At 37.8% G+C, this 12579-nt stretch overlaps 1 protein-coding gene across 8 annotated transcripts in view; it reads left to right on the forward strand.

Moving 5' to 3' along the window:
- Positions 1–12579, forward strand: part of GJD3 (gap junction protein delta 3) — a 1257337-nt gene that overhangs the window by 772648 nt on the left and 472110 nt on the right. The gene's annotated exons all lie outside the window — the stretch shown is intronic.

The following is a 12579-nucleotide window of genomic DNA, read 5'->3' on the forward strand; positions in this document are numbered from 1 at the left end:
TTAAAAGATAGTTCTGAAACTCAGGCCAGCCTAGAAGTTTTAAGTTGACGCAGTGATGAGTTCTATAGGGATTACCAGTAGCAAAGCGGGCAATGTTATTATAACAGGTTGCCAGTTTGTTAAGGCTGTTTTTTTTGAGGTTAGTGAAGATAGGCGCAGCATATAGAAGAGTTGAAATAAGATGAGAGTGAGCAATCCTTGTTCTGGTAGATGGTGTAAGAAAAGGTCTGATTCAATATAAGGATCCTATCTTTCTGTTAACTAACTTTATGGAGTTGTTAATGTGTAGGTCGAAGGAGAGATTATTGTCAATTGTAATACCTAACAATTTAGTTGAAGTGTCGGGTAAGATAACAGTGGCGCTGTTTGAAGAGATGGAGAAATGTAGGGGGGAGGTTCTAGATGTGGGAGTAAAAAGAAGAAGTTTGGTTTTTTTGGCATTTAGTAAGAGGAAGCGACTAGAGAACCATGTTTCTACTGTACTGAATACTTTTGGGTGAGAGAGATTAGTTCTGGGGTAGATGGAGCTGAGCAAATGAGTGTCGAATCATCTGCATATTGAATGCAGGTTGCTTGAGGGATTATTGTTTGAAGATCATTAATGAAGAGGGAGAAAAGAAGTGGGCCGAGGATAGAGCCTTGAGGAACCCCAATGGAAACAGGCAGGAGAGATGAGATGTGATTATCCCAGAGAACAGCTTGTTTTCTGTTAGTGAGGTAAGATTTAAACCATTTAATAGCTGGGGGATCAAATGAGATGGATTCGAGAGTATTAAGTAATAAGGGGTGGTTTACCATATCGAATGCTTTGGAGAGGTCAATGAAGAGGGCAGAAGAGAGTAAGTTGTTGTTTCGGTTCTGGTTTATAGTCTCTACAAAGGAAAGCAGGGCAGTGGTAGTACTGTGATGTGGTCTAAAGCCATGTTGGCAGTTTGCTATTATGTTATGCTTTGAGAGATATTGTACAAGTTAAAGGTGGATACACTTTTCCATAATTTTGGACAGAGGTGAGAGGAGAGCAATAGGCCTATAGTTGGAGTAGTCAGTTGAGTTTCCACCTTTGTGAAGAGGGATTATATGAGATACCTTCCATACTGGGATGATTCCTTCACTAATTGTCCTATTTATAAGAATAGATATAGGATATGCAACAACCTTAGCAGCCTTTTGAAGAAAAAGGGAAGGGAGTTTATCAGCAGAGGGGGTGCATGGTTTTAGCTTGAGAAGAAGTCTGTGAATATATGATGTGGAGATAGGTTGTAAAGAAAAGTTAAAAGAGGAGTTGGTTAGTTTACTTAGAGGACAGAAGTTGTTGGCATTAAGTTGTTTAGCTAGTGCTTGAATGGTTTCTGTGAAGAATGAGTTAAGAGCATCTGCAGTCTGTTGTGGGGTATCAGGGTCTGCATTTAGAGGGGAAGGTGTTTTGGAAGTTCCTGGTGAGAGGAGTTTATTGATTGAGGACCAGAAAAGTTTAGAATTGTTAAGATGGGTTTGTTGTAGGTCAATATAGAATTTCTTTTTATCGGCTATAACTGCTTTTTTAGTTAGATTTCTATGCTGTCTGAAGAGTAGGAGATCTGTTTTATTTTGGTGGGATCTCCAACTAGCCCAGACTTTATTCCTAGCGAGAATAAGATTTTTGGTTTCATGGGAGAGCCAAGGGGCTGTATTGGATTTCATTCTAATAGCACGTTCCGGTGCATGTGCGTCAAGAATGGATAAAAATATTTTGTTAAAATGTAGTACTGCATCTTCAAGAGGGAGTGTTTTTAATGGGTTCCAGTTACATGCGCTGAGTTCGGCTTGAAATAGGTCAGGATAAATGTTTGATGGTACGTATTTTTCTAGTAATGTGGGGATTTGGACAGTCAGTTTTTTCTCTTGTTATAAAAGTTAAGGAGTGGTCACTAACATCGTCAGGCAAGGTTCCTACTTTGTAGTTAGTTTTTAGTCTGTTTATAAGTATCCAGTCTAAAATGCTTTCTCGATTAGTGTGTTTATTGAGCCTAGTAGTCAAGGTAATGGTTTGGGTGAAGCCGTGAAGGTTAATATGGGATGAAGGGTTTTCAGCATTAATGCTATTCCAGTCTATGTTCAGGTCTCCTAGAATGATGGTTTCCTGTGGATAAGTAGCTGATATGCAACTAAGATAATCTTCGAGTATTGGAATATTGTTACCAGGAGGCAGGTACATACAGATGATATATATGGATTGTTTGGAATTTAATTGGAGTTTGATAATGATGGATTCTATTTTGCTATCTTGAGATGATAGGGGTGGAAGGCTGGTGATATTAAGGTGTTTTTTAAAAAGAATAGCAACACCACTACCTTTTCTTTTGGGACGATCGAGTCTTAGTATGTTATAGTCTTGGGGAATAATTTCAGTGTCTTTAGTGCTAGGTTTTAACCAGGTTTCTGAGAGGCATAGAATATCAAATGAGTGTATGTGAAGGAGGGCATGAATGTATGGTACTTTGTTGTTTAAGCTTTGGGTATTAAGATGTCCGATTAAGAGGCTATTATTGGTTTTGGGCATATATACTGTGGGGGAAGAGAGTGAAGGGCCAGGGTTAGGGTGGATATCACCATCTTGAAGTGTAGGATTGCTACATTTGATAACCAGGTAGAGTCTATGTAAGGTTAGATTTTTATTTTTGTTATAAGTTGTCAAGACATAGTTGAGATGTCTAAGTCTGTGGAATTTTGGTAGTTGATAATTGGGGGTTGATGAAGTAAAAGGATAGGAGATAAGTGGAGTGGTGAATGTAGAGGTGTGTTTATGTGGAAGGAGGGATGGAGTATCAAGTGATATCTTATAAGAGGATAGGAGATAGATTGAGCATAGGGTGGAGAGTAGCAGGAATGACAGTAAATGCTGGCTAGGCAGGTAGGGAGCCATGGTAAGATGAGTTTGTGAAGTTAGAGAAGGTAATAGAGTGTATGGGAGGCAGGATGTAAAAGGGTATTCTACTGTAGAGTAGATATAAAGGTATAATAGCAATAGGGAAGAGTGGACAGTAAAGTGTTAAGGATTAAAGTGGGATAGATAAGTAAAAGATGTAGAGAGGAGGAATGGGAAAAATACAGTGGGAGTGTGTTGTAGAGGTGGGGTGTGTGTGGATGGGAGGAAGTTTGAGCGGGAAGGAGAAGGATTGGAGGTGAGGGATAGGGGAGTGGCTAACAGTACTATAAGGTTAGGACCCCTGGGGGTGGGTGGGAATTGGGGGTAGGGAGGGGAGCGGAGTGAGCCAAGCAGGGCGAACGGAGCGGGTACACACAACAGAGGTGGAGAGCGGAGACAATCAGAAATGCAGGTAGGTAAGGCAGGAGCAAACAGTATATGGAAGGAAGAGAAAGACAGGAGACCAAAGTAGACCAGAGGAATAGAAATAGGTATGCAGGAGTAGGTAGAAAACAAGCAGTAGGAGGTAAGGTCGAGAGGGGTGAGGTGGAGCTGAGAGGTCAGGCAGAGTACTGGAGCAGTACCAGCACTATTAGCAGGGAGATAGGCAGACTGTAAGATAGAATATCGAGCTTAAGGGAGATAGGGAAAGTAACAAATAACTTTAAGGGCTGATTCTAGGCATGAGAAGTAGTGAAGGAGAAAGAGAATAAGGAGAGCGCCACCTAGTGGCTAGGGCAGGGAAGAGAGGGAAAAATCTCAAGAAAAAAGAGAGTAGTGTAGAGGCAGGAGAAGGCAAGAGTAAGGGGATATGAGAAGGAGAGGTACCGGCTGCTAGGCACACAAGCACAGGGAACTAATAACTCTATAGGTTGACTGGAGCAGAGGCTAAGAAATCATCAGTGCAAAGCCCATAACCTACTTTGGTTCCTTGATGGAGGAGTAAATAAGGGAGGCAGATAGTCTTTCAGTACTGTAGGCAAGGCAGGAAATCGTCCGACACCTGTAGGGCGAAGGCAGGTCAATATTCAAAAGGGGTTGAGCTGATAAATGTTTTGGTTCCTTGATGGAGGAGTAAATAAGGGAGGCAGATAGTCTTTCAGTACTGTAGGCAAGGCAGGAAATCGTCCGACACCTGTAGGGCGAAGGCAGGTCAATATTCAAAAGGGGTTGAGCTGATAAATGTTTTGGTTCCTTGATGGAGGAGTAAATAAGGGAGGCAGATAGTCTTTCAGTACTGTAGGCAAGGCAGGAAATCGTCCAACACCTGTAGGGCGAAGGCAGGTCAATATTCAAAAGGGGTTGAGCTGATAAATGCTTTGGTTCCTTGATGGAGGAGTAAATAAGGGAGGCAGATAGTCTTTCAGTACTGTAGGCAAGGCAGGAAATCGTCCGACACCTGTAGGGCGAAGGCAGGTCAATATTCAAAAGGGGTTGAGCTGATAAATGTTTTGGTTCCTTGATGGAGGAGTAAATAAGGGAGGCAGATAGTCTTTCAGTACTGTAGGCAAGGCAGGAAATCGTCCGACACCTGTAGGGCGAAGGCAGGTCAATATTCAAAAGGGGTTGAGCTGATAAATGTTTTGGTTCCTTGATGGAGGAGTAAATAAGGGAGGCAGATAGTCTTTCAGTACTGTAGGCAAGGCAGGAAATCGTCCGACACCTGTAGGGCGAAGGCAGGTCAATATTCAAAAGGGGTTGAGCTGATAAATGTTTTGGTTCCTTGATGGAGGAGTAAATAAGGGAGGCAGATAGTCTTTCAGTACTGTAGGCAAGGCAGGAAATCAATAAACTCTGAAACTGAGTAGAGATTGCCTCCAGATTTATCAGGAAATCAGCAGCTGCAGTTAACACATTAGAATTTATATTTATTTATTTTAACCACTTGGAACAGAACAGAAAAATACCACGAAGACCAGAAACTGTTACCTCCTCCAAATTTTTCAGCAAAAGTGCATTTAGTCAGTAATGAATATACTTTATAGCAGCAAATAGCAGCAAACAATCTTTCTAGTATAAAACAAGAGATAGCAGCAAAATAATCTCTTAGCACCTCGGCTGAAACAGCCTTTACAGAGTAAATTGTAACTGAAAAGACACACATTTAATATAACACAATGCAACTTCTGAACCAATTAATTAAACATTTATTCTTTGATGCAATCAATTAATTAAATAAAAATGGATGAATATTTAAAAAGCCCTTACATTCAAATAAAACTTTTCCATTGACATTCTTTGTTCAACCCTAACGGTTGTAATGTATTATATTTCAATATAAAAATTGATTCATTTTTTTCTGAGTAAATATTTGATCCTGATAACCAAAAGTAAGGCACTAGAAGGTTCACCGGAATAAAATCCACTGTTTTATTGATCGCACATGATATGAAAAAAACGTAAAGCACATCCAGAACGCATTAACTGTATCACCGCATTTTCGTCACAAAAAAACTTCTTCAGATGAGCATACCAACTTCTGAAACCCCTTTATATACAGAAACATCCCCAATTAATCAATTAACAAACTGTTGCACTTTTAAAAACACAGTGCAATATATATATATATATATATATATATATATATATATATATATATATATATATATATATATATATGGGTTCATGTCAGTCCATCGACAGTTCAAAACAACGAAAGTCAGTACTACGAAACAAAAGCATTGACTGTTGAAAACATCAACAATACAGTCACGTAAAGTAAAGTAACATAAAGTCACAAAAACAAGTGCTAACATGGGTCCTGCAAGGGGGAAGTAAAGGATATTATATGCTACTGTACCCATACTAAACTCCGCAATATCATATCCTTTACTTCCCCCTTGCAGGACCCATGTTAGCACTTGTTTTTGTGACTTTACTTTCCAATGTTTTAAGTATGTTATTCATATATATGTATATATATAATATCAATTAATTATTTTTTAAAAAAAAAAGATACATAGATATATATATATATATATATATATAAAAAGCATTTTGATAACAATTTTTCTGATATAAGGACATTCATTCAACAGATAACAAGTCATATAATATGTGTATTTAAAAGTTTGAATGAGATTTATTTTTTATCAAATGACATCATTTCCTGTGGTAATTTGTATTTAAACAACAGTTTTTTTACACTCATTATTTCTGTGGAAGTTCACGTAAATAAAAGTGGATGAAAGCGCTTAAAAAGTTATTTTGGAGAGTGAGAGTTTTTTCTGGAGCTGTTCAAGGTTATCTGGCTGGTTTTTGGAGTTTTAACTTTTGTAACTTTGTTGAAAATAATGTATATTTTGACATGAAAAATAGGTTTGATTTAAATTTAGTTCTTTTTCTTTTGTCCTATATTTTTTGCCTTGACTTATGCTCTTAGAGTCTCTTTTTCTATATATTCTTCATCATATCCCCTGTTTAAGGACATGGCAATTGTTTTTTTAGCCTCCCTTTCAGAATCTTGTATGTCACTGCGTAATCTTTTATTCTCAGGATCTCTCCATAGGGGATGGCTGTCAGAGTATGTGCTGGGTGGCAGCTAGATGCATGTAGCATATGGCTAGGCTAGTTAGGATTCGTGTGTGTGTGTGACTGTTGCCTATATACACACAACTCCTATTGTTTGTTTAACATGGATTTTCTTCTGTCTCTAGTCAGCATTTGCCTTACTGTTGAAGGGGTTAATTAACTAATTAATTAATTTGATTCCTTTGCTGTGACTGGATTGGTAGGTAGTATTTTAAATTTGTTTAAATTAAGCTGATTGACTGTTTTTTGAGATCTGATGAAGCATGTTTTTACATGTGAAAGAGCTTATCCATTTAATATACAATAAATCTGATTGATTTTTAGAGCCTGGTGGTCCTGCCTTGTGTCTTCACTTTGGATTTTTCACAATTTCTTGGCTTGGACCTTTGGGTAGCAGGATACCTTTTTGCTTTTTTGTTGTTGTTTGTTTCTTGGTATACCTGCGACCACATGGCTGAAAAGCTATCTCCAGAGATGGATTCCATTCTGGGTAGAACTGACTTGGATATCCATTGGGATAATCTTACCAAACAACAGACTAACCCTGTTTTGAGTCTTGTTCTGGATGGCCCATCTACTTCTTTTCCATCGAGTACTTCAGGGAATGTGAATGAGTTTACAGAGCTCCTTAAGACTCTAGAGAATGATTTATACAAACTACAACGTTTAATTTGGCAGCGTCGGTACTTTGAAGCGTGCATTCATTACCGCATAGTTCCCCGCGGCATGCGAGTGTTGTGCATGCCTACTTATGGGGATACTTATCCCGACCTACTTAAAAAGTGGCAAAGTTTAAACATCGATGTTGGCTTTCAATACATGTCTCTCCTGATTGAGTACTTTACCCCCATTGAGAGAGAGCTAACCGATAAGGTGGAGGCCCTGAACAGAGATCTATCTACTCGCTTTCAAGGTGAAGTCTTTTATAATATGTTGTCAACTTTATATGTTAATGTCACTTCATATGGTAATAGATTGCAACATACTAAACAGCAGAAAATCCTACATGATTTTTGAGATTTTTCAGCAGGCAATGTCTTTGTATGGCCCAGGTTTGCCGCTAATCATAGCGGCAAAGATACTAGATCTGCATGCTCTACTCATGCAGCTAGTGCCGTTTCGGCTGCTACAGCAGTCCCTTCTAGCAGCTCTATAGTGTCAGGAACCCCTGGTGATGGGGATGGCTTAACTGATGGTACTATGACTGCCATAATTACACCCTCCATCTCTGTTGCATCTTTTGATTCCATGGGAGTGCCACCTCTTTTAATTTCTGGGCAAACACCACCACCTAATCAATTAGGTTTCCATGCTGCTGTGAATGTGGATATGGGAGCAAAATCTAAACATATGGCTCCACTTAATTTGAACAATTTCTTACCCCTATCCACAAGAAATCAGACAAGGTTACTGACGAGAAGTCCCAGTTGGGGACGACGAAAGAGAAAGTTTTCTGGAGACGACAACAGTGTGGATCGACGGACCAGAAAGTGAATGGACTTGTTTTTAATTTGTCTAACTTTGTTCTTACTACAGCACAATATACTTTGTTGAACAGGGGGTCTTTCTTACATTCCCTCAGCAGGTACAAACTTAACAGATTTACTTTTAGACCTCAGACTCTTTGGCAGGAATATAGCTTTGAAATTAATGTACTCTAATGAAGATTCTATTAATAATATTGAGATTGGTTCTAGGTTAAGAAGGAAGAGTGTTTTTTGTCCCGTTATTCCTACACATGTTAATTGTTTCATTAGACTATGTGAATTTGATTTTTATGAGTTGTTCTCTGGTGAAAATCGCTGTAAAAATACTTATTTTAATATGTCTAAGGATGAACATAGAGCACTTCTTTCCTTGCGTGAAAATGATGCTCTAACCATTAGACCCGCTGATAAGGGCAGGGGTATTGCCCTTTTAAACTCTTCTAGTTATATCGAGGCTATGTTAACTATGCTACAAGACCCTTAGACTTATCAAATGATTGACACCCCGTTTCTGGACAAGGTTATTAGAGGAATTTGGGATAATTTATATGATCTCCTAATGTGTAGGCAGATTGATTACCAACTTTACTCCTACTTATGTGTTGAACATCCACTAGTTCCCTTAATAAAAGGTCTGCCTAAGATACATAAGTCTTTGACATCTCCCCCAATGAGACCTATTGTATCTGGCGGTGGCTGGGTGACTGAGACCATGTCGGTTTATGTTGAACTTCAGTTAGGTCAATTAGTTAAAAAGATTCCTACTATACTTAAAGACACTCACCAACTGTTGGATAACATTGAGGTCTATAATTGTGATCCAACATGTTCAACATGTGTTTTGGTTACATTAGATGTTAAGAACCTATTTACAACCATTTGTAATGATTTTGGACTTGAAGCTGTTAGAGAGGTTCTTACTAGCTGTGAAAGTATGTCTAATGAGGAGACCATGGTTATTACCACACTTTTAGACATGGTGTTGACTAATAATATCTTTATTTTCAATGGGCAGTTATATTTACAGCGTTGGGGTATTGCAATGGGTACCCCCTGTGCGAACTCCTACACTAATCTTGCCATTTATCAGTGGGAGAAGGCTTTTTTGTTTGACAATTTGGGGTTTTCAAATATTCTCCTTTATTGATGTTTTATCGATGATATTTTATTTCTATGGAAAGGTGATAAAGGAGCCTTGAATGATTTTGTTGCCTACTTGAACTCCACAACTCATTTTTTAGAGTTCAGTATGACCTCTTCTCGTGTTTCTGTAGATTTTCTTGATATTACCATTCATCTTGATTCTGCTGGACTACTGAGTACTAAATTATACCGGAAACCCTGCTGAACCAATGCTTTATTGCATTTTAATAGCATGCATCCTAGGATGACCTTTTCCAATATTGTTAAGAGTCAATACCATAGACTGAAGAGAATTTGTAAGGATCCAGATGATCTGATATTACAGATGAATGAGCTAGATAGGTTGTTTTTGGAGAGGGGCTATAAGAAGTCTATTTTAGTAAATATAAGAGAGGAAGTAATGGGCTCGAATGTCTCCTCAACAAGAAACATGACTGGTTATGGTAGTAGCAATAGGCTTCACTTTGTCACCACCTACACAGGGGATATCAGTTATATTGTAGAGGTGGTGAAGCGTAACTGGCATGCTCTTTTATTGGACCCAGCCACTGCTAGGATAGTTGGGAGGTCTCCATCTTTCACATATAGAAATAGTAACAACTTGAAACGCATTTTATGCAAAGATGTGGTGGGGTGTCCCGATAATAGTTTGATTCCAAATAGGAGTTTGAGCTATGGAACTTTTTTATGTAAGCATTGCAGGATGCGTAGTGTTATAACTGTTGCACAGAAGTTTGACCATCCTGACTTAAATTATAGGTTTGTTCCTAGATTTATTGCTACTTGTAACAGTGTTAACTTAGTATATCTTGCATCTTGTAATTGTTGCACCTGTTTCTATGTAGGCAAGACTACACGAAGGTTGAGAGACAGGATCTATAATCATTTGTATGACATCAGAAACCTAAATCAACAAAATGCATTAGCTAAACATGTGACTAATTTTAGTACCCATACGTTTAGCTTTAGGGTTTTGCAAATAGTGCCGATTAATATGAGAGGGGGTAATTTGAACAATCAGAGTTGGTAGAAGTTAAATGGATGTTTAGATTGCGTGCTCATATTTTTCCAGGGCTTAATAATCATGTCAGCCTTAAACCAGCCCTGGTAGCACACCCAATAAAATAATATTTAATAAAATAATATGTATGTAATAAAATGAAACAAAATAAAATCAGAGTAAGATAAGGAGGGATGAGCTGAAGTAAGTCAGAATCAAAGTACAATAATATTGTTGCCTTGTCCATGACCAGTTCATAGTATATATTGTAACTGGTATAGTGAATTTTTTGCATTTATATAAAAAATCCTTTGAGTTGTTTTAATTTTCATTTCATTTTACTCCATTTTTCTTTAGCTATGTATATTTATATATTTGAAGTACATATGCTGTCTCTTGTTTTATATATATATATATATATATATATATATATATATATATATATATATATATGTATATATATGTATATATGGATCTACCTGACAACACCGACAAACCACAACACCGACAATGAAATCAGACACACCACATAACCGAACGTTCACAAACACGAAACCTCACATGCCCGACACACCATAATACCGACACAATACCGACAACAAACAAACAAAACAAATCCCCTGTCCAAAAAGCACACACACAACACAAGCACACCAAAATCCTTACAAACGCACACTAAACCTCACATACACAACTATCTACACCCTTAACCTAAACCCTAACCCTAAGGTCCTTCACTATCGCACACTTACCTAACCCGCGCCCTAACCCTAACTCACTTAAACCGCCCCTAACCCAAAGACTATCACTATCGCACACTTACCTAACCCTAACTCACTTAACCCACCCCTAACCCAAAGACTATCACTATCGCACACTTATCTAACCCGCGCCCTAACCCTAACTCACTTAACCCACCCGTATCCCTAGACACCGTCAATATCGCACACTTACCTTACTCGCACCCTAATGTCCGTCACTACCGCATACTTACACAGCCTTTTCCCATGTTAGTCTTCTCAGCATCGGGGTTTTCATCCGTCGGTCTTCTCAGCGTCGGGGTTTTCATCTGTCGGTCTTCTCAATCTTCGATCTTCTGGTGTCGGCGATCTCCTTGTCGGCGTTCTCAGCTGTCGACGTTGTCAGGTGCTCCCATATATATATATATATATATATATATCTCTTTATATGAATTTATATACAAACATACTCATATAACTAAGTTAGGATTTATGTGTGTGTGACTGTTGCCTATATACACACAACTCCTATTGTTTGTTTAACATGGATTTTATTCTGTCTCTAGTCAGCATTTGCCTTACTGTTGAAGGGGTTAATTAACTAATTAATTAATTTGATTCCTTTGCTGTGACTGGATTGGTTGGTAGTATTTTAAATTTGTTTAAATTAAGCGGATTGTTTTTTGAGATCTGATGAAGCATGTTTTACATGTGAAAGTGCTTATCTGTTGAATATACAATAAATATGATTGATTTTTTAGAGCCTGGTGGTCCTGCCTTGTGTCTTCACTTTGGATTTTTCACAATTTCTTGGCTTGGACCTTTGGGTAGCAGGATACTTTTTTGCTTTTTTTTTTATATATGGCTAGGCTGTTCAAATTTTCTGCATATTTTAGTTTTAATCTTTCCATTCCTCAGGCCTTCTAAAGTTATGTCTAAATAATTCACTTTAATCCCTTCCTGTAGGCCATCATATTTGATATGAAACCTATTGTCATTCAAATAATAAATGAATAAATGTATTTCATTTTTACCCCCTTTGCAGATAAATATAAGGTCATCTATAAACATGAAATATCTTTTTACAAAATTTCTGTAGAATTCACTTCTGTAAATGTGACTAAATTCCACAAGGCCCATAAACAAATTTGCGTACATGGGGGCAAATGCTGCCCCCATGGCTGTGTCTTGCAATTGTTTATACAGATTACCATTGAATTCGAAAACATAATTAACCAGGCAAAAATACACTAACTCCTTTATATAATGTGTTCTGGGAGTATCTCCTATAAAGTAATCCAATGCTTCCATATCAAACTCATGTTGTATGCTTGTGTACAAGCTAGTAACATCTAGTACTAAAAAATACATATCTGATTCCCACCATAGTCCTTCCAACTTATTTAAAAAGTCAAAAGAATCCTTGATATAGGATAGCAATTTCACCACTTCTTTCAATAAGCACTCATGTAAAAACTCCCTAAATTATGGGTAAAATAACTACTAGCTAAAATTATAGGTCGACCAGGGGGATGAGACATATCCTTGTGTATTTTTGGAACACAGAAGAACTTAGCCATTGTGCTATCTTTACTAGAAAATTTGTCAGTAATATCAGATTTAATGAAGTAGTTTAAACATACTCCTTTACTTAACAGTTGTTCATATTCTCTGATAGCTTCGAAATACACCTCTTCATTTACCCTACAATAAATGGCTTTGTTGCCTAAATGTTCCATACACATATCAAAGTAATCAAAAAAATTTCATGAT

The sequence above is a fragment of the Protopterus annectens genome, chromosome 13.part0 (genome assembly GCF_019279795.1).
Source record: "Protopterus annectens isolate FY-2018-M chromosome 13.part0, PAN1.0, whole genome shotgun sequence".
NCBI lineage: Eukaryota > Metazoa > Chordata > Ceratodontiformes > Protopteridae > Protopterus > Protopterus annectens.